This window comes from Spermophilus citellus, assembly GCF_964194105.1.
Source record: "Spermophilus citellus genome assembly, chromosome: 1".
NCBI classification, from domain to species: domain Eukaryota; kingdom Metazoa; phylum Chordata; class Mammalia; order Rodentia; family Sciuridae; genus Spermophilus; species Spermophilus citellus.
The window spans coordinates 101407537-101431283 of record NC_138182.1 but is presented as its reverse complement, the minus strand read 5'-3'; positions in this window follow the sequence as shown (position 1 = coordinate 101431283).

Below are 23747 nucleotides of genomic sequence, written 5' to 3'. Positions count from 1 at the left end.
TTCAAACTGTTACTGGAATCGAACGCTTCAACATAGAAGAACGAAATTTGGGGAACCAAGTGGGCTTAGTGTACTGATCATTACCTGAAAGTATCATCCAGTTTGGGTGAAATCATAGTTTCTGAGATTTCTGGAGACTCGCAATTTTGGGAAGCTTGGCAACCCCTTTCAATGAAAGTGTTTCTCCTCAGTCACTGCTGAGTGCTACATTGAAGAGGAAACAGAACATAGAGATAGTACGTGAAACTGCTTTACTGTGTCAAGTTTCAAGAAGCTAGCACAAACCGTGTTTGGTTTAGAGTTCCAAATACATCTATCAATATAGGAGAAAACAGAGTGAAACACCAAAATTCAAACTGTTACTGGAAACGAACGTTTCAACATAGAAGAACGAAATTTGGCGAACCAAATGGGCTTAGTGTACTGATCATTACCTGAAAGTATCATCCAGTATGGGTGAAATCATAGTTGCTGAGATTTCTGGAGACTCGTAATTTCTGGAAGCTTGGCAACCCCTTTCAATGAAAGTATTTCTCCCCAGTCACTGCTTAGTGCTACATCAAGAGGAAACAGAACATAGAGATAGAACGTGAAACTGCTTTAGTGTGTCAAGTTTCAAGAAGCTAGCACAAACCGTGTTTGATTTAGAGTTCCAAATACATCTATCAATATAGGAGAAAACAGAGTGAAACGCCAAAATTCAAACTGTTACTGGAAACGAACGCTTCAACATAGAAGAACGAATTTTGGGGAACACAGTGGGCTTAGCGTACTCATCATTACCTGAAAGTATCATCAAGTTTGGGTGAAAAAATAGATGCTGAGATTTCTGGAGACTCGTAATTTTTGGAAGCTTGGCAACCCCTTTCAATGAAAGTGTTTCTCCCCAGTCACTGCTTAGGGCTACATCAAGAGGAGACAGAACATAGAGATAGAACGTGAAACTGCTTTACTGTGTCAAGTTTCAAGAAGCTAGCACAAACCGTGTTTGATTTAGAGTTCCAAATACATCTGTCAGTATAGGAGAAAACAGAGTGAAACGCCAAAATTCAAACAGTTACTGGAAGCAAACGCTTCAACATAAAAGACCGAAATTTGGGGAACCAAGTGAGCTTAGTGTACTGATCATTACCTGAAAGTATCATCCAGTTTGGGTGAAAAAATAGTTGCTGAGATTTCTGGAGACTCGCAATTTTGGGAAGCTTGGCAACCCCTTTCAATGAAAGTGTTTCTCCTCAGTCACTGCTGAGTGCTACATCAAGAGGAAACAGAACATAGAGATAGAACTTGAAACTGCTTTACTGTGTCAAGTTTGAAGAAGGTAGCACAAACCGTGTTTGATTTAGAGTTCCAAATACATCTATCAATATAGGAGAAAACAGAGTGAAACGCCAAAATTCAAACTGTTACTGGAAACGAACGCTTCAACATAGAAGAACGAAATTTGGGGAACCAAGTGGGCTTAGTGTACCTATTATTACCTGAAAGTATCATCCAGTTTGGGTGAAATCATAGTTGCTGAGATTTCTGGAGACTCGTAATTTCTGGAAGCTTGGCAACCCCTGTCAATGAAAGTATTTCTCCCCAGTCACTGCTTAGGGCTACATCCAGAGGAAACAGAACATAGAGATAGAACGTGAAACTGCTTTACTGTGTCAAGTTTCAAGAAGCTAGCACAAACCGTGTTTGATTTAGAGTTCCAAATACATCTGTCAGTATAGGAGAAAACAGAGTGAAACGCCAAAATTCAAACAGTTACTGGAAGTGAACGCTTCAACATAAAAGAACGAAATTTGGGGAACCAAGTCAGCTTAGTGTACTGATCATTACCTGAAAGTATCATCCAGTTTGGGTTAAAAAATAGTTGCTGAGGTTTCTGGAGACTCGCAATTTTGGGAAGCTTGGCAACCCCTTTCAATGAAAGTGTTTCTCCTCAGTCACTGCTGAGTGCTACATCAAGAGGAAACAGAACATAGAGATGGAACGTGAAACTGCTTTACTGTGTCAAGTTTCAAGAAGCTAGCACAAACCGTGTTTGGTTTAGAGTTCCAAATACATGTATCAATATAGGAGAAAACAGAGTGAAACGCCAAAATTCAAACTGTTACTGGAAACGAACGCTTTAACATAGAAGAACGAAATTTGAAGAACCAAGTGGGCTTAGTGTACTGATCATTACCTGAAAGTCTCATCCAGTTTGGGTTAAAAAATAGTTGCTGAGATTTCTGGAGACTCGCAATTTTGGGAAGCTTGGCAACCCCTTTCAATGAAAGTGTTTCTCCTCAGTCACTGCTGAGTGCTACATCAAGAGGAAACAGAACATAGATATAGAACGTGAAACTGCTTTACTGTGTCAAGTTTCAAGAAGCTAGCACAAACCGTGTTTGGTTTAGAGTTCCAAATACATCTATCAATATAGGAGAAAACAGAGTGAAACGCCAAAATTCAAACTGTTACTGGAAACGAACGCTTCAACATAGAAGAACGAAATTTGGGGAACCAAATGGGCTTAGTGTACTGATCATTACCTGAAAGTATCATCCAGTTTGGGTTAAAAAATAGTTGCTGAGATTTCTGGAGACTCGCAATTTTGGGAAGCTTGGCAACCCCTTTCAATGAAAGTGTTTCTCCTCAGTCACTGCTGAGTGCTACATCAAGAGGAAACAGAACATAGATATAGAACGTGAAACTGCTTTACTGTGTCAAGTTTCAAGAAGCTAGCACAAACCGTGTTTGGTTTAGAGTTCCAAATACATCTATCAATATAGGAGAAAACAGAGTGAAACGCCAAAATTCAAACTGTTACTGGAAACGAACGCTTCAACATAGAAGAACGAATTTTGGGGAACACAGTGGGCTTAGCGTACTCATCATTACCTGAAAGTATCATCCAGTTTGGGTGAAATCATAGTTGCTGAGATTTCTGGAGACTCGTAATTTCTGGAAGCTTGGCAACCCCTGTCAATGAAAGTATTTCTCCCCAGTCACTGCTTAGGGCTACATCCAGAGGAAACAGAACATAGAGATAGAACGTGAAACTGCTTTACTGTGTCAAGTTTCAAGAAGCTAGCACAAACCGTGTTTGATTTAGAGTTCCAAATACATCTGTCAGTATAGGAGAAAACAGAGTGAAACGCCAAAATTCAAACAGTTACTGGAAGCGAACGCTTCAACATAAAAGAACGAAATTTGGGGAACCAAGTCAGCTTAGTGTACTGATCATTACCTGAAAGTATCATCCAGTTTGGGTTAAAAAATAGTTGCTGAGGTTTCTGGAGACTCGCAATTTTGGGAAGCTTGGCAACCCCTTTCAATGAAAGTGTTTCTCCTCAGTCACTGCTGAGTGCTACATCAAGAGGAAACAGAACATAGAGATGGAACGTGAAACTGCTTTACTGTGTCAAGTTTCAAGAAGCTAGCACAAACCGTGTTTGGTTTAGAGTTCCAAATACATCTATCAATATAGGAGAAAACAGAGTGAAACACCAAAATTCAAACTGTTACTGGAAACGAACGCTTCAACATAGAAGAACGAAATTTGGCGAACCAAGTGGGCTTAGTGTACTGATCATTACCTGAAAGTATCATCCAGTATGGGTGAAATCATAGTTGCTGAGATTTCTGGAGACTCGTAATTTCTGGAAGCTTGGCAACCCCTTTCAATGAAAGTATTTCTCCCCAGTCACTGCTTAGGGCTACATCAAGAGGAAACAGAACATAGAGATAGAATGTGAAACTGCTTTAGTGTGTCAAGTTTCAAGAAGCTATCACAAACCGTGTTTGATTTAGAGTTCCAAATACATCTGTCAGTATAGGAGAAAACAGAGTGAAACGCCAAAATTCAAACAGTTACTGGAAGCGAACGCTTCAACATAAAAGAACGAAATTTGGGGAACCAAGTGAGCTTAGTGTACTGATCATTACCTGAAAGTATCATCCAGTTTGGGTGAAAAAATAGTTGCTGAGATTTCTGGAGACTCGCAGTTTTGGGGAGCTTGGCAACCCCTTTCAATGAAAGTGTTTCTCCTCAGTCACTGCTGAGTGCTATATCAAGAGGAAACAGAACATAGAGATAGAACGTGAAACTGCTTTACTGTGTCAAGTTTCAAGAAGCTAGCACAAACCGTGTTTGGTTTAGAGTTCCAAATACATCTATCAATATAGGAGAAAACAGAGTGAAACGCCAAAATTCAAACTGTTACTGGAAACGAACGCTTCAACATAGAAGAACGAAATTTTGGGAACCCAGTGGGCTTAGCGTACTCATCATTACCTGAAAGTATCATCCAGTTTGGGTGAAAAAATAGATGCTGAGATTTCTGGAGACTCGTAATTTTTTGAAGCTTGGCAACCCCTTTCAATGAAAGTGTTTCTCCCCAGTCACTGCTTAGGGCTACATCAAGAGGAGACAGAACATAGAGATAGAACTTGAAACTGCTTTATTGTGTCAAGTTTCAAGAAGCTAGCACAAACCGTGTTTGATTTAGAGTTCCAAATACATCTATCAATATAGGAGAAAACAGAGTAAAACGCCAAAATTCAAACTGTTACTGGAAACGAACGCTTCAACATAGAAGAACGAAATTTGGCGAACCAAGTGGGCTTAGTGTACTGATCATTACCTGAAAGTATCATCCAGTTTGGGTGAAATCATAGTTGCTGAGATTTCTGGAGACTCGTAATTTCTGGAAGCTTGGCAACCTCTGTCAATGAAAGTATTTTTCCCCAGTCACTGCTTAGGGCTACATCCAGAGGAAACAGAACATAGTGATAGAACGTGAATCTGCTTTACTGTGTCAAGTTTCAAGAAGCTAGCACAAACCGTGTTTGATTTAGAGTTCCAAATACATCTGTCAGTATAGGAGAAAACAGAGTGAAACGCCAAAATTCAAACAGTTACTGGAAGCGAACGCATCAACATAGAAGAACGAAATTTGGGGAACCAAGTGGGCTTAGTGTACTGATCATTACCTGAAAGTATCATCCAGTTTGGGTGAAATCATAGTTGCTGAGATTTCTGGAGACTCGTAATTTCTGGAAGCTTGGCAACCCCTTTCAATGAAAGTGTTTCTCCTCAGTCACTGCTGAGTGCTACATCAAGAGGAAAGAAAACATAGAGATAGAACTTGAAACTGCTTTACTGTGTCAAGTTTCAAGAAGCTAGCACAAACCGTGTTTGACTTAGAGTTCGAAATACATCTGTCAGTATAGGAGAAAACAGAGTGAAACGCCAAAATTCAAACAGTTACTGGAAGTGAACGCTTCAACATAAAAGAACGAAATTTGGGGAACCAAGTGAGCTTAGTGTACTGATCATTACCTGAAAGTATCATCCAGTTTGGGTGAAAAAATAGTTGCTGAGATTTCTGGAGACTCGCAATTTTGGGAAGCTTGGCAACCCCTTTCAATGAAAGTGTTTCTCCTCAGTCACTGCTGAGTGCTACATCAAGAGGAAACAGAACATAGAGATAGAACGTGAAACTGCTTTACTGTGTCAAGTTTCAAGAAGCTAGCACAAACCGTGTTTGGTTTAGAGTTCCAAATACATCTATCAATATAGGAGAAAACAGAGTGAAACGCCAAAATTCAAACTGTTACTGGAAACGAACGCTTCAACATAGAAGAACGAAATTTTGGGAACCCAGTGGGCTTAGCGTACTCATCATTACCTGAAAGTATCATCCAGTTTGGGTGAAAAAATAGATGCTGAGATTTCTGGAGACTCGTAATTTTTGGAAGCTTGGCAACCCCTTTCAATGAAAGTGTTTCTCCCCAGTCACTGCTTAGGGCTACATCAAGAGGAGACAGAACATAGAGATAGAACTTGAAACTGCTTTATTGTGTCAAGTTTCAAGAAGCTAGCACAAACCGTGTTTGATTTAGAGTTCCAAATACATCTATCAATATAGGAGAAAACAGAGTAAAACGCCAAAATTCAAACTGTTACTGGAATCGAACGCTTCAACATAGAAGAACGAAATTTGGCAAACCAAGTGGGCTTAGTGTACTGATCATTACCTGAAAGTATCATCCAGGTTGGGTGAAATCATAGTTGCTGAGATTTCTGGAGACTCGTAATTTCTGGAAGCTTGACAACCCCTGTCAATGAAAGTATTTCTCCCCAGTCACTGCTTAGGGCTACATCCAGAGGAAACAGAACATAGAGATAGAACGTGAAAGTGCTTTACTGTGTCAAGTTTCAAGAAGCTAGCACAAACCGTGTTTGATTTAGAGTTCCAAATACATCTGTCAGTATAGGAGAAAAGAGAGTGAAATGCCAAAATTCAAACAGTTACTGGAAGCGAACGCTTCAACATAGAAGAACGAATTTTGGGGAACCAAGTGAGCTTAGTGTACTGATCATTACCTGAAAGTATCATCCAGTTTGGGTTAAAAAATAGTTGCTGAGATTTCTGGAGACTCGCAATTTTGGGAAGCATGGCAACCCCTTTCAATGAAAGTGTTTCTCCTCAGTCACTGCTGAGTGCTACATCAAGAGGAAACAGAACATAGAGATAGAACGTGAAACTGCTTTACTGTGTCAAGTTTCAAGAAGCTAGCACAAACCGTGTTTGGTTTAGAGTTCCAAATACATCTATCAATATAGGAGAAAACAGAGTGAAACGCCAAAATTCAAACTGTTACTGGAAACGAACGCTTCAACATAGAAGAACGAAATTTGGGGAACCAAGTGGGCTTAGTGTACTGATCATTACCTGAAAGTATCATCCAGTTTGGGTTAAAAAATAGTTGCTGAGATTTCTGGAGACTCGCAATTTTGGGAAGCTTGGCAACCCCTTTCAATGAAAGTGTTTCTCCTCAGTCACTGCTGAGTGCTACATCGAAGAGGAAACAGAACATAAAGATAGAACGTGAAACTGCTTTACTGTGTCAAGTTTCAAGAAGCTAGCACAAACCGTGTTTGGTTTAGAGTTCCAAATACATCTATCAATATAGGAGAAAACAGAGTGAAACGCCAAAATTCAAACTGTTACTGGAAACGAACGCTTCAACATAGAAGAACGAAATTTGGCGAACCAAGTGGGCTTAGTGTACTGATCATTACCTGAAAGTATCATCCAGTATGGGTGAAATCATAGTTGCTGAGATTTCTGGAGACTCGTAATTTCTGGAAGCTTGGCAACCCCTTTCAATGAAAGTATTTCTCCCCAGTCACTGCTTAGGGCTACATCAAGAGGAAACAGAACATAGAGATAGAACGTGAAACTGCTTTAGTGTGTCAAGTTTCAAGAAGCTAGCACAAACCGTGTTTGATTTAGAGTTCCAAATACATCTGTCAGTATAGGAGAAAACAGAGTGAAACGCCAAAATTCAAACTGTTACTGGAAACGAACGCTTCAACATAGAAGAACGAAATTTGGCGAACCAAGTGGGCTTAGTGTACTGATCATTACCTGAAAGTATCATCAAGGTTGGGTGAAATCATAGTTGCTGAGATTTCTGGAGACTCGTAATTTCTGGAAGCTTGGCAACCCCTTTCAATGAAAGTGTTTCTCCTCAGTCACTGCTGAGTGCTACATCAAGAGGAAAGAAAACATAGAGATAGAACGTGAAACTGCTTTACTGTGTCAAGTTTCAAGAAGCTAGCACAAACCGTGTTTGATTTAGAGTTCCAAATACATCTGTCAGTATAGGAGAAAACAGAGTGAAACGCCAAAATTCAAACAGTTACTGGAAGCGAACGCTTCAACATAAAAGAACGAAATTTGGGGAACCAAGTGAGCTTCGTGTACTGATCATTACCTGAAAGTATCATCCAGTTTGGGTTAAAAAATAGTTGCTGAGGTTTCTGGAGACTCGCAATTTTGGGAAGCTTGGCAACCCCTTTCAATGAAAGTGTTTCTCCTCAGTCACTGCTGAGTGCTACATCAAGAGGAAACAGAACATAGAGATAGAACGTGAAACTGCTTTACTGTGTCAAGTTTCAAGAAGCTAGCACAAACCGTGTTTGGTTTAGAGTTCCAAATACTTGTATCAATATAGGAGAAAACAGAGTGAAATGCCAAAATTCAAACTGTTACTGGAAACGAACGCTTTAACATAGAAGAACGAAATTTGGGGAACCAAGTGGGCTTAGTGTACTGATCATTACCTGAAAGTATCATCCAGTTTGGGTTAAAAAATAGTTGCTGAGATTTCTGGAGACTCGCAATTTTGGGAAGCTTGGCAACCCCTTTCAATGAAAGTGTTTCTCCTCAGTCACTGCTGAGTGCTACATCAAGAGGAAACAGAACATAGATATAGAACGTGAAACTGCTTTACTGTGTCAAGTTTCAAGAAGCTAGCACAAACCGTGTTTGGTTTAGAGTTACAAATACATCTATCAATATAGGAGAAAACAGAGTGAAACGCCAAAATTCAAACTGTTACTGGAAACGAACGCTTCAACATAGAAGAACGAAATTTGGGGAACCAAGTGGGCTTAGTGTACTGATCATATCCTGAAAGTATCATCCAGTTTGGGTGAAATCATAGTTGCTGAGATTTCTGGATACTCGTAATTTCTGGAAGCTTGGCAACCCCTGTCAATGAAAGTATTTCTCCCCAGTCACTGCTTAGGGCTACAGCAAGAGGAAACAGAACATAGAGATAGAACGTGATACTGCTTTACTGTGTCAAGTTTCAAGAAGCTAGCACAAACCGTGTTTGGTTTAGAGTTGCAAATACATCTATCAATATAGGAGAAAACAGAGCGAAACGCCAAAATTCAAACTGTTACTGGAAACGAACGCTTCAACATAGAAGAACGAAATTTGGGGAACCCAGTGGGATTTGTGTACTCATCATTACCTGAAAGTATCATCCAGTTTGGGTGAAAAAATAGTTGCTGAGATTTCTGGGGAATCGTAATTTTTGGAAGCTTGGCAACCCCTTTCAATGAAAGTGTTTCTCCTCAGTCACTGCTGTGTGCTACATCAAGAGGAAACAGAACATAGAGATAGAACGTGAGACTGCTTTACTGTGTCAAGTTTCAAGAAGCTAGCACAAACCGGGTGTGGTTTAGAGTTCCAAATACTTCTATCAATATAGGAGAAAACAGAGTGAAAGGCCAAAATTCAAACTGTTACTGGAAACGAACGCTTCAACATAGAAGAACGAAATTTGGGGAACGAAGTGAGCTTAGTGTACTGATCATTACCTGAAAGTATCATCCAGTTTGGGTTAAAAAATAGTTGCTGAGATTTCTGGAGACTCGCAATTTTGGGAAGCTTGGCAACCCCTTTCAATGAAAGTGTTTCTCCTCAGTCACTGCTGAGTGCTACATCAAGAGGAAACAGAACCTAGAGCTAGAACTTGAAACTGCTTTACTGTGTCAAGTTTGAAGAAGGTAGCACAAACCGTGTTTGATTTAGAGTTCCAAATACATCTATCAATATAGGAGAAAATAGAGTGAAACGCCAAAATTCAAACTCTTACTGGAAACGAACGCTTCAACATAGAAGAACGAAATTTGGGGAACCAAGTGGGCTTAGTGTACTGATCATTACCTGAAAGTATCATCCAGGTTAGGTGAAATCATAGTTGCTGAGATTTCTGGGGAATCGTAATTTCTGGAAGCTTGGCAACCCCTGTCAATGAAAGTATTTCTCCCCAGTCACTGCTTAGGGCTACATCCAGAGGAAACAGAACATAGAGAGAGAACGTGAAACTGATTTACTGTGTCAAGTTTCAAGAAGCTAGCACAAACCGTGTTTGATTTAGAGTTCCAAATACATCTGTCAGTATAGGAGAAAACAGAGTGAAACGCCAAAATTCAAACAGTTACTGGAAGCGAACGCTGCAACATAAAAGAACGAAATTTGGGGAACCAAGTGAGCTTAGTGTACTGATTATTACCTGAAAGTATCATCCAGTTTGGGTGAAAAAATAGTTGCTGAGATTTCTGGAGACTCGCAATTTTGGGGAGCTTGCCAACCCCTTTCAATGAAAGTGTTTCTCCTCAGTCACTGCTGAGTGCTACATCAAGAGGAAAGAGAAAATAGAGATAGAACGTAAAACTGCTTTACTGTGTCAAGTTTCAAGAAGCTAGCACAAACCGTGTTTGATTTAGAGTTCCAAATACATCTATCAATATAGGAGAAAACAGAGTGAAACGCCAAAATTCAAACTGTTACTGGAAACGAACGCTTCAACATAGAAGAACGAAATTTGGGGAACCAAGTGGGCTTAGTGTACTGATCATTACCTGAAAGTATCATCCAGGTTGGGTGAAATCATAGTTGCTGAGATTTCTGGAGACTCGTAATTTCTGGAAGCTTGGCAACCCCTTTCAATGAAAGTGTTTCTCCCCAGTCACTGCTTAGGGCTACATCCAGAGGAAACAGAACATAGAGATAGAACGTGATACGGCTTTACTGTGTCAAGTTTCAAGAAGCTAGCACAAACCGTGTTGGATTTAGAGTTCCAAATACATCTATCAATATAGGAGAAAACAGAGTGAAACGCCAAAATTCAAAGTGTTACTGGAAACGAACGCTTCAACATAGAAGAACGAAATTTGGGGAACCAAGTGGGCTTAGTGTACTGATCATTACCTGAAAGTATCATCCAGGTTGGGTGAAATCATAGTTGCTGAGATTTCTGGAGACTCGTAATTTCTGGAAGCTTGGCAACCCCTGTCAATGAAAGTATTTCTCCCCAGTCACTGCTTACGGCTACATCCAGAGGAAACAGAACATAGAGATAGAACGTGAAACTGCTTTACTGTGTCAAGTTTCAAGAAGCTAGCACAAACCGTGTTTGATTTAGAGTTCCAAATACATCTGTCAGTATAGGAGAAAACAGAGTGAAACGCCAAAATTCAAACAGTTACTGGAAGCGAACGCTTCAACATAAAAGAACGAAATTTGGGGAACCAAGTGAGCTTAGTGTACTGATTATTACCTGAAAGTATCATCCAGTTTGGGTGAAAAAATAGTTGCTGAGATTTCTGGAGACTCGCAATTTTGGGGAGCTTGGCAACCCCTTTCAATGAAAGTGTTTCTCCTCAGTCACTGCTGAGTGCTACATCAAGAGGAAAGAGAAAATAGAGATAGAACGTAAAACTGCTTTACTGTGTCAAGTTTCTAGAAGCTAGCACAAACCGTGTTTGATTTAGAGTTCCAAATACATCTATCAATATAGGAGAAAACAGAGTGAAACGCCAAAATTCAAACTGTTACTGGAAACGAACGCTTCAACATAGAAGAACGAAATTTGGGGAACGAAGTGAGCTTAGTGTACTGATCATTACCTGAAAGTATCATCCACGTTGGGTACAAAAATGTTTGCTGAGATTTCTAGAGACTCGCAATTTTGGGAAGCTTGGCAACCCCTTTCAATGAAAGTGTTTCTCCTCAGTCACTGCTGAGTGCTACATCAAGAGGAAAGAAAACATAGAGATAGAACGTGAAACTGCTTTACTGTTTCAAGTTTCAAGAAGCTAGCACAAACCGTGTTTGGTTTAGAGTTCCAAATACATCTATCAATATAGGAGAAAACAGAGCGAAACGCCAAAATTCAAACTGTTACTGGAAACGAACGCTTCAACATAGAAGAACGAAATTTGGGGAAACAAGTGGGCTTAGTGTACTGATCATTACCTGAAAGTATCATCCAGGTTGGGTGAAATCATAGTTGCTGAGATTTCTGGAGACTCCTAATTTCTGGAAGCTTGGCAACCCCTGTCAATGAAAGTATTTCTCCCCAGTCACTGCTTACGGCTACATCCAGAGGAAACAGAACATAGAGATAGAACGTGAAACTGCTTTACTGTGTCAAGTTTCAAGAAGCTAGCACAAACCGTGTTTGATTTAGAGTTCCAAATACATCTGTCAGTATAGGAGAAAACAGAGTGAAACGCCAAAATTCAAACAGTTACTGGAAGCGAACGCTTCAACATAAAAGAACGAAATTTGGGGAACCAAGTGAGCTTAGTGTACTGATCATTACCTGAAAGTATCATCCAGTTTGGGTACAAAAATGTTTGCTGAGATTTCTAGAGACTCGCAATTTTGGGAAGCTTGGCAACCCCTTTCAATGAAAGTGTTTCTCCTCAGTCACTGCTGAGTGCTACATCAAGAGGAAAGAAAACATAGAGCTAGAACGTGAAACTGCTTTACTGTTTCAAGTTTCAAGAAGCTAGCACAAACCGTGTTTGGTTTAGAGTTCCAAATACATCTATCAATATAGGAGAAAACAGAATGAAACGCCAAAATTCAAACTGTTACTGGAAACGAACACTTCAACATAGAAGAACGAAATTTGGGGAACCAAGTGGGCTTAGTGTACTGATCATTACCTGAAAGTATCATCCAGGTTGGGTGAAATCATAGTTGCTGAGATTTCTGGAGACTCGTAATTTCTGGAAGCTTGGCAACCCCTTTCAATGAAAGTGTTTCTCCCCAGTCACTGCTTAGGGCTACATCCAGAGGAAACAGAACATAGAGATAGAACGTGATACTGCTTTACTGTGTCAAGTTTCAAGAAGCTAGCACAAACCGTGTTTGATTTAGAGTTCCAAATACATCTGTCAGTATAGGAGAAAACAGAGTGAAACGCCAAATTCAAACAGTTACTGGAAGCGAACGCTTCAACATAAAAGAACGAAATTTGGGGAACCAAGTGAGCTTAGTGTACTGATCATTACCTGAAAGTATCATCCAGTTTGGGTGAAAAAATAGTTGCTGAGATTTCTGGAGACTCGCAATTTTGGGAAGCTTGGCAACCCCTTTCAATGAAAGTGTTTCTCCTCAGTCACTGCTGAGTGCTACATCAAGAGGAAACAGAACATAGAGCTAGAACTTGAAACTGCTTTACTGTGTCAAGTTTGAAGAAGGTAGCACAAACCGTGTTTGATTTAGAGTTCCAAATACGTCTATCAATATAGGAGAAAACAGAGTGAAACGCCAAAATTCAAACTGTTACTGGAAACGAACGCTTCAACATAGAAGAACGAAATTTGGGGAACCAAGTGGGCTTAGTGTACTGATCATTACCTGAAAGTATCATCCAGTTTGGGTGAAATCATAGTTGCTGAGATTTCTGGAGACTCGTAATTTCTGGAAGCTTGGCAACCCCTTTCAATGTAAGTGTTTCTCCCCAGTCACTGCTTAGGGCTACATCAAGAGGAAACAGAACATAGAGATAGAACTTGAAACTGCTTTATTGTGTCAAGTTTCAAGAAGCTAGCACAAACCGTGTTTGGTTTAGAGTTGCAAATACATCTATCAATATAGGAGAAAACAGAGCGAAACGCCAAAATTCAAACTGTTACTGGAAACGAACGCTTCAACATAGAAGAACGAAATTTGGGGAACCCAGTGGGCTTAGTGTACTCATCATTACCTGAAAGTATCATCCAGTTTGGGTGAAAAAATAGTTGCTGAGATTTCTGGGGAATCGTAATTTTTGGAAGCTTGGCAACCCCTTTCAATGAAAGTGTTTCTCCTCAGTCACTGCTGTGTGCTACATCAAGAGGAAACAGAACATAGAGATAGAACGTGAAACTGCTTTACTGTGTCAAGTTTCAAGAAGCTAGCACAAACCGGGTGTGGTTTAGAGTTCCAAATACATCTATCAATATAGGAGAAAACAGAGTGAAAGGCCAAAATTCAAACTGTGACTGGAAACGAACGCTTCAACATAGAAGAACGAAATTTGGGGATCCAAGTGGGCTCAGTGTACTGATCATTACCTGAAAGTATCATCCAGTTTGGGTGAAAAAATAGTTGCTGAGATTTCTGGAGACTCGCAATTTTGGGAAGCTTGGCAACCCCTTTCAATGAAAGTGTTTCTCCCCAGTCACTGCTTAGGGCTACATCAAGAGAAAACAGCACATAGAGATAGAACTTGAAACTGCTTTACTGTGTCAAGTTTCAAGAAGCTAGCACAAACCGTGTTTGATTTAGAGTTCCAAATACATCTATCAATATAGGAGAAAACAGAGTGAAACGCCAAAATTCAAACTGTTACTGGAAACGAACGCTTCAACATAGAAGAACGAAATTTGGGGAACGAAGTGAGCTTAGTGTACTGATCATTACCTGAAAGTATCATCCAGTTTGGGTTAAAAAATAGTTGCTGAGATTTCTGGAGACTCGCAATTTTGGGAAGCTTGGCAACCCCTTTCAATGAAAGTGTTTCTCCTCAGTCACTGCTGAGTGCTACATCAAGAGGAAAGAAAACATAGAGCTAGAACGTGAAACTGCTTTACTGTTTCAAGTTTCAAGAAGCTAGCACAAACCGTGTTTGGTTTAGAGTTCCAAATACATCTATCAATATAGGAGAAAACAGAGTGAAACGCCAAAATTCAAACAGTTACTGGAAGCGAACGCTTCAACATAAAAGAACGAAATTTGGGGAACCAAGTGAGCTTAGTGTACTGATCATTACCTGAAAGTATCATCCAGTTTGGGTTAAAAAATAGTTGCTGAGATTTCTGGAGACTCGCAATTTTGGGAAGCTTGGCAACCCCTTTCAATGAAAGTGTTTCTCCTCAGTCACTGCTGAGTGCTACATCAAGAGGAAACAGAACATAGAGCTAGAACTTGAAACTGCTTTACTGTGTCAAGTTTGAAGAACGTAGCACAAACCGTGTTTGATTTAGAGTTCCAAATACATCTATCAATATAGGAGAAAATAGAGTGAAACGCCAAAATTCAAACTCTTACTGGAAACGAACGCTTCAACATAGAAGAACGAAATTTGGGGAACCAAGTGGGCTTAGTGTACTGATCATTACCTGAAAGTATCATCCAGGTTGGGTGAAATCATAGTTGCTGAGATTTCTGGAGACTCGTAATTTCTGGAAGCTTGGCAACCCCTGTCAATGAAAGTATTTCTCCCCAGTCACTGCTTAGGGCTACATCCAGAGGAAACAGAACATAGAGATAGAACGTGAAACTGCTTTACTGTGTCAAGTTTCAAGAAGCTAGCACAAACCGTGTTTGATTTAGAGTTCCAAATACATCTGTCAGTATAGGAGAAAACAGAGTGAAACGCCAAAATTCAAACAGTTACTGGAAGTGAACGCATCAACATAGAAGAACGAAATTTGGGGAACCAAGTGGGCTTAGTGTACTGATCATTACCTGAAAGTATCATCCAGTTTGGGTGAAATCATAGTTGCTGAGATTTCTGGAGACTCGTAATTTCTGGAAGCATGGCAACCCCTTTCAATGAAAGTGTTTCTCCTCAGTCACTGCTGAGTGCTACATCAAGAGGAAAGAAAACATAGAGATAGAACTTGAAACTGCTTTACTGTGTCAAGTTTCAAGAAGCTAGCACAAACCGTGTTTGATTTAGAGATCCAAATACATCTGTCAGTATAGGAGAAAACAGAGTGAAACGCCAAAATTCAAACAGTTACTGGAAGTGAACGCTTCAACATAAAAGAACGAAATTTGGGGAACCAAGTGAGCTTAGTGTACTGATCATTACCTGAAAGTATCATCCAGGTTGCGTGAAAAAATAGTTGCTGAGATTTCTGGAGACCCGCAGTTTTGGGGAGCTTGGCAACCCCTTTCAATGAAAGTGTTTCTCCTCAGTCACTGCTGAGTGCTACATCAAGAGGAAACAGAACATAGAGATAGAACGTGAAACTGCTTTACTGTGTCAAGTTTCAAGAAGCTAGCACAAACCGTGTTTGGTTTAGAGTTCCAAATACATCTATCAATATTGGAGAAAACAGAGTGAAACGCCAAAATTCAAACTGTTACTGGAAACGAACGCTTCAACATAGAAGAACGAAATTTGGGGAACCAAGTGGGCTTAGTGTACTGATCATTACCTGAAAGTATCATCCAGTTTGGGTTAAAAAATAGTTGCTGAGATTTCTGGAGACTCGCAATTTTGGGAAGCTTGGTAACCCCTTTCAATGAAAGTGTTTCTCGTCAGTCACTGCTGAGTGCTACATCAAGAGGAAACAGAACATAGAGATAGAACGTGAAACTGCTTTACTGTGTCAAGTTTCAAGAAGCTAGCACAAATCGTGTTTGGTTTAGAGTTCCAAATACATCTATCAATATAGGAGAAAACAGAGTGAAACGCCAAAATTCAAACTGTTACTGGAAACGAACGCTTCAACATAGAAGAACGAAATTTGGCGAACCAAGTGGGCTTAGTGTACTGATCATTACCTGAACGTATCATCCAGGTTGGGTGAAATCATAGTTGCTGAGATTTCTGGAGACTCGTAATTTCTGAAAGCTTGGCAACCCCTGTCAATGAAACTATTTCTCCCCAGTCACTGCTTAGGGCTACATCCAGAGGAAAGAGAACATAGAGATAGAACGTGAAACTGCTTTACTGTGTCAAGTTTCAAGAAGCTAGCACAAACCGTGTTTGATTTAGAGTTCCAAATACATCTGTCAGTATAGGAGAAAACAGAGTGAAACGCCAAAATTCAAACAGTTACTGGAAGCGAACGCTTCAACATAAAAGAACGAAATTTGGGGAACCAAGTGATCTTAGTGTACTGATCATTACCTGAAAGTATCATCCAGTTTGGGTGAAAAAATAGTTGCTGAGATTTCTGGAGACTCGCAATTTTGGGGAGCTTGGCAACCCCTTTCAATGAAAGTGTTTCTCCTCAGTCACTGCTGAGTGCTACATCAAGAGGAAAGAGAAAATAGAGATAGAACGTAAAACTGCTTTACTGTGTCAAGTTTCAAGAAGCTAGCACAAACCGTGTTTGATTTAGAGTTCCAAATACATCTATCAATATAGGAGAAAACAGAGTGAAACGCGAAAATTCAAACTGTTACTGGAAACGAACGCTTCAACATAGAAGAACGAAATTTGGGGAACCAAGTGGGCTTAGTGTACTGATCATTACCTGAAAGTATCATCCAGTTTGGTTGAAATCATAGTTGCTGAGATTTCTGGAGACTCGTAATTTCTGGAAGCTTGGCAACCCCTTTCAATGAAAGTGTTTCTCCCCAGTCACTGCTTAGGGCTACATCCAGAGGAAACAGAACATAGAGATAGAACGTGAAACTGCTTTAGTGTGTCAAGTTTCAAGAAGCTAGCACAAACGGTGTTTGATTTAGAGTTCCAAATACATCTGTCAGTATAGGAGAAAACAGAGTGAAACGCCAAAATTCAAACAGTTACTGGAAGCGAACGCTTCAACATAAAAGAACGAAATTTGGGGAACCAAGTGAGCTTAGTGTACTGATCATTACCTGAAAGTATCATCCAGTTTGGGTTAAAAAATAGTTGCTGAGATTTCTGGAGACTCGCAATTTTGGGAAGCTTGGCAACCCCTTTCAATGAAAGTGTTTCTCCTCAGTCACTGCTGAGTGCTACATCAAGAGGAAACAGAACATAGAGATAGAACGTGAAACTGCTTTACTGTGTCAAGTTTCAAGAAGCTAGCACAAACCGTGTTTGGTTTAGAGTTCCAAATACATGTATCAATATAGGAGAAAACAGAGTGAAACGCCAAAATTCAAACTGTTACTGGAAACGAACGCTTTAACATAGAAGAACGAAATTTGGGGAACCAAGTGAGCTTAGTGTACTTATCATTACCTGAAAGTATCATCCAGTTTGGGTTAAAAAATAGTTGCTGAGATTTCTGGAGACTCGCAATTTTGGGAAGCTTGGCAACCCCTTTCAATGAAAGTGTTTCTCCTCAGTCACTGCTGAGTCTACATCAAGAGGAAACAGAACATAGAAATAGAACGTGAAACTGCTTTACTGTGTCAAGTTTCAAGAAGCTAGCACAAACCGTGTTAGGTTTAGATGTCCAAATACATCTATCAATATAGGAGAAAACAGAGTGAAACGCCAAAATTCAAACTGTTACTGGAAACGAACGCTTCAACATAGAAGAACGAAATTTGGGGAACCAAGTGGGCTTAGTGTACTGATCATTACCTGAAAGTATCATCCAGTTTGGGTTAAAAAATAGTTGCTGAGATTTCTGGAGACTCGCAATTTTGGGAAGCTTGGCAACCTCTGTCAATGAAAGTATTTTTCCCCAGTCACTGCTTAGGGCTACATCGAGAGGAAACAGAACATAGAGATAGAACGTGAAACTGCTTTACTGTGTCAAGTTTCAAGAAGCTAGCACAAACCGTGTTTGATTTAGAGTTCCAAATACATCTGTCAGTATAGAAGAAAACAGAGTGAAACGCCAAAATTCAAACAGTTACTGGAAGCGAACGCATCAACATAGAAGAACGAAATTTGGGGAACCAAGTGGGCTTAGTGTACTGATCATTACCTGAAAGTATCATCCAGTTTGGGTGAAATCATAGTTGCTGAGATTTCTGGAGACTCGTAATTTCTGGAAGCATGGCAACCCCTTTCAATGAAAGTGTTTCTCCTCAGTCACTGCTGAGTGCTACATCAAGAGGAAAGAAAACATAGAGATAGAACTTTAAACTGCTTTACTGTGTCAAGTTTCAAGAAGCTAGCACAAACCGTGTTTGATTTAGAGTTCCAAATACATCTGTCAGTATAGGAGAAAACAGAGTGAAACGCCAAAATTCAAACTGTTACTGGAAACGAACGCTTCAACATAGAAGAACGAAATTTGGGGAACCAAGTGGGCTTAGTGTACTGATCATTACCTGAAAGTATCATCCAGGTTGGGTGAAATCATAGTTGCTGAGATTTCTGGAGACTCGTAATTTCTGGAAGCCTGGCAACCCCTTTCAATGAAAGTGTTTCTCGTCAGTCACTGCTGAGTGCTACATCAAGAGGAAAGAAAACATAGAGATAGAACTTGAAACTGCTTTACTGTGTCAAGTTTCAAGAAGCTAGCACAAACCGTGTTTGATTTAGAGTTCCAAATACATCTGTCAGTATAGGAGAAAACAGAGTGAAACGCCAAAATTCAAACAGTTACTGGAAGTGAACGCTTCAACATAAAAGAACGAAATTTGGGGAACCAAGTGAGCTTAGTGTACTGATCATTACCTGAAAGTATCATCCAGGTTGGGTGAAAAAATAGTTGCTGAGATTTCTGGAGACTCGCAGTTTTGGGGAGCTTGGCAACCCCTTTCAATGAAAGTGTTTCTCCTCAGTCACTGCTGAGTGCTACATCAAGAGGAAACAGAACATAGAGATAGAACGTGAAACTGCTTTACTCTGTCAAGTTTCAAGAAGCTAGCACAAACCGTGTTTGGTTTAGAGTTCCAAATACATCTATCAATATAGGAGAAAACAGAGTGAAACGCCAAAATTCAAACTGTTACTGGAAACGAACGCTTCAACATAGAAGAACGAAATTTTGGGAACCCAGTGGGCTTAGCGTACTCATCATTACCTGAAAGTATCATCCAGTTTGGGTGAAAAAATAGATGCTGAGATTTCTGGAGACTCGTAATTTTTGGAAGCTTGGCAACCCCTTTCAATGAAAGTGTTTCTCCCCAGTCACTGCTTAGGGCTACATCAAGAGGAGACAGAACATAGAGATAGAACTTGAAACTGCTTTATTGTGTCAAGTTTCAAGAAGCTAGCACAAACCGTGTTTGATTTAGAGTTCCAAATACATCTATCAATATAGGAGAAAATAGAGTGAAACGCCAAAATTCAAACTGTTACTGGAAACGAACGCTTCAACATAGAAGAACGAAATTTGGCGAACCAAGTGGTCTTAGTGTACTGATCATTACCTGAAAGTATCATCCAGGTTGGGTGAAATCATAGTTGCTGAGATTTCTGGAGACTCGTAATTTCTGGAAGCTTGGCAACCCCTGTCAATGAAAGTATTTCTCCCCAGTCACTGCTTAGGGCTACATCCAGAGGAAACAGAACATAGAGAGAGAACGTGAAAGTGCTTTACTGTGTCAAGTTTCAAGAAGCTAGCACAAACCGTGTTTGATTTAGAGTTCCAAATACATCTGTCAGTATAGGAGAAAACAGAGTGAAACGCCAAAATTCAAACAGTTACTGGAAGCGAACGCTTCAACATAAAAGAATGAAATTTGGGGAACCAAGTGAGCTTAGTGTACTGATCATTACCTGAAAGTATCATCCAGTTTGGGTGAAAAAATAGTTGCTGAGATTTCTGGAGACTCGCAATTTTGGGAAGCTTGGCAACCCCTTTCAATGAAAGTGTTTCTCCTCAGTCACTGCTGAGTGCTACATCAAGAGGAAACAGAACATAGAGATAGAACGTGAAACTGCTTTACTGTGTCAAGTTTCAAGAAGCTAGCACAAACCGTGTTTGGTTTAGAGTTCCAAATACATCTATCAATATAGGAGAAAACAGAGTGAAACGCCAAAATTCAAACAGTTACTGGAAACGAACGCTTCAACATAGAAGAACGAAATTTGGGGAACCAAGTGGGCTTAGTGTACTGATCATTACCTGAAAGTATCATCCAGTTTGGGTTAAAAAATAGTTGCTGAGATTTCTGGAGACTCGCAATTTTGGGAAGCTTGGCAACCCCTTTCAATGAAAGTGTTTCTCGTCAGTCACTGCTGAGTGCTACATCGAAGAGGAAACAGAACATAGAGATAGAACGTGAAACTGCTTTACTGTGTCAAGTTTCAAGAAGCTAGCACAAACCGTGTTTGGTTTAGAGTTCCAAATACATCTATCAATATAGGAGAAAACAGAGTGAAACGCCAAAATTCAAACTGTTACTGGAAACGAACGCTTCAACATAGAAGAACGAAATTTGGCGAACCAAGTGGGCTTAGTGTACTGATCATTACCTGAAAGTATCATCCAGGTTGGGTGAAATCATAGTTGCTGAGATTTCTGGAGACTCGTAATTTCGGGAAGCTTGGCAACCCCTGTCAATGAAAGTATTTCTCCCCAGTCACTGCTTAGGGCTACATCCAGAGGAAACAGAACATAGAGATAGAACGTGAAACTGCTTTACTGTGTCAAGTTTCAAGAAGCTAGCACAAACCGTGTTTGGTTTAGAGTTCCAAATACATCTATCAATATAGGAGAAAACAGAGTGAAACGCCAAAATTCAAACTGTTACTGGAAACGAACGCTTCAACATAGAAGAACGAAATTTGGCGAACCAAGTGGGCTTAGTGTACTGATCATTACCTGAAAGTATCATCCAGGTTGGGTGAAATCATAGTTGCTGAGATTTCTGGAGACTCGTAATTTCGGGAAGCTTGGCAACCCCTGTCAATGAAAGTATTTCTCCCCAGTCACTGCTTAGGGCTACATCCAGAGGAAACAGAACATAGAGATAGAACGTGAAACTGCTTTACTGTGTCAAGTTTCAAGAAGCTAGCACAAACCGTGTTTGATTTAGAGTTCCAAATACATCTGTCAGTATAGGAGAAAACAGAGTGAAACGCCAAAATTCAAACAGTTACTGGAAGCGAACGCTTCAACATAAAAGAACGAAATTTGGGGAACCAAGTGATCTTAGTGTACTGATCATTACCTGAAAGTATCATCCAGTTTGGGTGAAAAAATAGTTGCTGAGATTTCTGGAGACTCGCAATTTTGGGGAGCTTGGCAACCCCTTTCAATGAAAGTGTTTCTCCTCAGTCACTGCTGAGTGCTACATCAAGAGGAAAGAGAAAATAGAGATAGAACGTAAAACTGCTTTACTGTGTCAAGTTTCAAGAAGCTAGCACAAACCGTGTTTGATTTAGAGTTCCAAATACATCTATCAATATAGGAGAAAACAGAGTGAAACGCCAAAATTCAAACTGTTACTGGAAACGAACGCTTCAACATAGAAGAACGAAATTTGGGGAACCAAGTGGGCTTAGTGTACTGATCATTACCTGAAAGTATCATCCAGTTTGGTTGAAATCATAGTTGCTGAGATTTCTGGAGACTCGTAATTTCTGGAAGCTTGGCAACCCCTTTCAATGAAAGTGTTTCTCCCCAGTCACTGCTTAGGGCTACATCCAGAGGAAACAGAACATAGAGATAGAACGTGAAACTGCTTTAGTGTGTCAAGTTTCAAGAAGCTAGCACAAACGGTGTTTGATTTAGAGTTCCAAATACATCTGTCAGTATAGGAGAAAACAGAGTGAAACGCCAAAATTCAAACAGTTACTGGAAACGAACGCTTCAACATAAAAGAACGAAATTTGGGGAACCAAGTGAGCTTAGTGTACTGATCATTACCTGAAAGTATCATCCAGTTTGGGTTAAAAAATAGTTGCTGAGATTTCTGGAGACTCGCAATTTTGGGAAGCTTGGCAACCCCTTTCAATGAAAGTGTTTCTCCTCAGTCACTGCTGAGTGCTACATCAAGAGGAAACAGAACATAGAGATAGAACGTGAAACTGCTTTACTGTGTCAAGTTTCAAGAAGCTAGCACAAACCGTGTTTGGTTTAGAGTTCCAAATACATGTATCAATATAGGAGAAAACAGAGTGAAACGCCAAAATTCAAACTGTTACTGGAAACGAACGCTTTAACATAGAAGAACGAAATTTGGGGAACCAAGTGAGCTTAGTGTACTTATCATTACCTGAAAGTATCATCCAGTTTGGGTTAAAAAATAGTTGCTGAGATTTCTGGAGACTCGCAATTTTGGGAAGCTTGGCAACCCCTTTCAATGAAAGTGTTTCTCCTCAGTCACTGCTGAGTCTACATCAAGAGGAAACAGAACATAGAAATAGAACGTGAAACTGCTTTACTGTGTCAAGTTTCAAGAAGCTAGCACAAACCGTGTTAGGTTTAGATGTCCAAATACATCTATCAATATAGGAGAAAACAGAGTGAAACGCCAAAATTCAAACTGTTACTGGAAACGAACGCTTCAACATAGAAGAACGAAATTTGGGGAACCAAGTGGGCTTAGTGTACTGATCATTACCTGAAAGTATCATCCAGTTTGGGTTAAAAAATAGTTGCTGAGATTTCTGGAGACTCGCAATTTTGGGAAGCTTGGCAACCTCTGTCAATGAAAGTATTTTTCCCCAGTCACTGCTTAGGGCTACATCGAGAGGAAACAGAACATAGAGATAGAACGTGAAACTGCTTTACTGTGTCAAGTTTCAAGAAGCTAGCACAAACCGTGTTTGATTTAGAGTTCCAAATACATCTGTCAGTATAGAAGAAAACAGAGTGAAATGCCAAAATTCAAACAGTTACTGGAAGCGAACGCATCAACATAGAAGAACGAAATTTGGGGAACCAAGTGGGCTTAGTGTACTGATCATTACCTGAAAGTATCATCCAGTTTGGGTGAAATCATAGTTGCTGAGATTTCTGGAGACTCGTAATTTCTGGAAGCATGGCAACCCCTTTCAATGAAAGTGTTTCTCCTCAGTCACTGCTGAGTGCTACATCAAGAGGAAAGAAAACATAGAGATAGAACTTTAAACTGCTTTACTGTGTCAAGTTTCAAGAAGCTAGCACAAACCGTGTTTGATTTAGAGTTCCAAATACATCTGTCAGTATAGGAGAAAACAGAGTGAAACGCCAAAATTCAAACTGTTACTGGAAACGAACGCTTCAACATAGAAGAACGAAATTTGGGGAACCAAGTGGGCTTAGTGTACTGATCATTACCTGAAAGTATCATCCAGGTTGGGTGAAATCATAGTTGCTGAGATTTCTGGAGACTCGCAATTTTGGGAAGCTTGGCAACCCCTTTCAATGAAAGTGTTTCTCCTCAGTCACTGCTGAGTGCTACATCAAGAGGAAACAGAACATAGAGATAGAACGTGAAACTGCTTTACTGTGTCAAGTTTCAAGAAGCTAGCACAAACCGTGTTTGGTTTAGAGTTCCAAATACATGTATCAATATAGGAGAAAACAGAGTGAAACGCCAAAATTCAAACTGTTACTG